Source organism: Anopheles stephensi, unplaced genomic scaffold (genome assembly GCF_013141755.1).
Source record: "Anopheles stephensi strain Indian unplaced genomic scaffold, UCI_ANSTEP_V1.0 ucontig444, whole genome shotgun sequence".
Classification (NCBI taxonomy): Eukaryota; Metazoa; Arthropoda; class Insecta; order Diptera; family Culicidae; genus Anopheles; species Anopheles stephensi.
In genome coordinates, this window is record NW_023405396.1 from 22,501 (window position 1) to 24,776 (window position 2,276).

Sequence of the window (2,276 nt, forward strand, 5' to 3'; positions counted from 1 at the left end):
GTCACCCAATGGGTGCCGTGCGTTATCAGGTACGTAATGCACAGTAGAGATACATTGTCGGGAGGTGGAACCCGAAAAATGTACAAGTCCGGGAATACGGGGTGCATCGTATGTAACGTTCGATGTACATATAAAGCCTGGTAGGTGTTGGGATTATATCTGCAACACGGGCATTATCGAAAGATGGTTAAGTGGAGTCACCCAATGGGTGCCGTGCGTTATAAGGTACGTAATGCACAGTAGAGATACATTGTCGGGAGGTGGAACCCGAAAAATGTACAAGTCCGGGAATACGGGGTGCATCGTATGTAACGTTCGATGTACATATAAAGCCTGGTAGGTGTTGGGATTATATCTGCAACACGGGCATTATCGAAAGATGGTTAAGTGGAGTCACCCAATGGGTGCCGTGCGTTATCAGGTACGTAATGCACAGTAGAGATACATTGTCGGGAGGTGGAACCCGAAAAATGTACAAGTCCGGGAATACGGGGTGCATCGTATGTAACGTTCGATGTACATATAAAGCCTGGTAGGTGTTGGGATTATATCTGCAACACGGGCATTATCGAAAGATGGTTAAGTGGAGTCACCCAATGGGTGCCGTGCGTTATCAGGTACGTAATGCACAGTAGAGATACATTGTCGGGAGGTGGAACCCGAAAAATGTACAAGTCCGGGAATACGGGGTGCATCGTATGTAACGTTCGATGTACATATAAAGCCTGGTAGGTGTTGGGATTATATCTGCAACACGGGCATTATCGAAAGATGGTTAAGTAGAGTCACCCAATGGGTGCCGTGCGTTATAAGGTACGTAATGCACAGTAGAGATACATTGTCGGGAGGTGGAACCCGAAAAATGTACAAGTCCGGGAATACGGGGTGCATCGTATGTAACGTTCGATGTACATATAAAGCCTGGTAGGTGTTGGGATTATATCTGCAACACGGGCATTATCGAAAGATGGTTAAGTGGAGTCACCCAATGGGTGCCGTGCGTTATCAGGTACGTAATGCACAGTAGAGATACATTGTCGGGAGGTGGAACCCGAAAAATGTACAAGTCCGGGAATACGGGGTGCATCGTATGTAACGTTCGATGTACATATAAAGCCTGGTAGGTGTTGGGATTATATCTGCAACACGGGCATTATCGAAAGATGGTTAAGTGGAGTCACCCAATGGGTGCCGTGCGTTATCAGGTACGTAATGCACAGTAGAGATACATTGTCGGGAGGTGGAACCCGAAAAATGTACAAGTCCGGGAATACGGGGTGCATCGTATGTAACGTTCGATGTACATATAAAGCCTGGTAGGTGTTGGGATTATATCTGCAACACGGGCATTATCGAAAGATGGTTAAGTGGAGTCACCCAATGGGTGCCGTGCGTTATCAGGTACGTAATGCACAGTAGAGATACATTGTCGGGAGGTGGAACCCGAAAAATGTACAAGTCCGGGAATACGGGGTGCATCGTATGTAACGTTCGATGTACATATAAAGCCTGGTAGGTGTTGGGATTATATCTGCAACACGGGCATTATCGAAAGATGGTTAAGTGGAGTCACCCAATGGGTGCCGTGCGTTATCAGGTACGTAATGCACAGTAGAGATACATTGTCGGGAGGTGGAACCCGAAAAATGTACAAGTCCGGGAATACGGGGTGCATCGTATGTAACGTTCGATGTACATATAAAGCCTGGTAGGTGTTGGGATTATATCTGCAACACGGGCATTATCGAAAGATGGTTAAGTGGAGTCACCCAATGGGTGCCGTGCGTTATCAGGTACGTAATGCACAGTAGAGATACATTGTCGGGAGGTGGAACCCGAAAATGTACAAGTCCGGGAATACGGAAAAGTTCCCCATGAAAGGCTGGGGATACAATTATTGATACAAATAATGTGCCTAAGGGTACATTTATTTTTCTAAGTCCCAGAAATCCGTCACTGAACATCACGACTTACAAACACATCTTCCCCCGGTCCTCCCATATACGGCACGGGGACAAGTATGAAGAATGAAAATCATGTGTGTATGGAACATATAATGTGCCTGAGAGCACATTTTTTTTCTAAGTCCCAGAAATCCGTCACTGAACATCACGACTTACGAAGACATGTTCCCCCGGTCCTCCCATATACGGCACCGGGACAAGTATGAAGAATGAAAATCATGTGTGTATGGAACATATAATGTGCCTGAGAGCACATTTTTTTTCTAAGTCCCAGAAATCCGTCACTGAACATCACGACTTACGAAGACATGT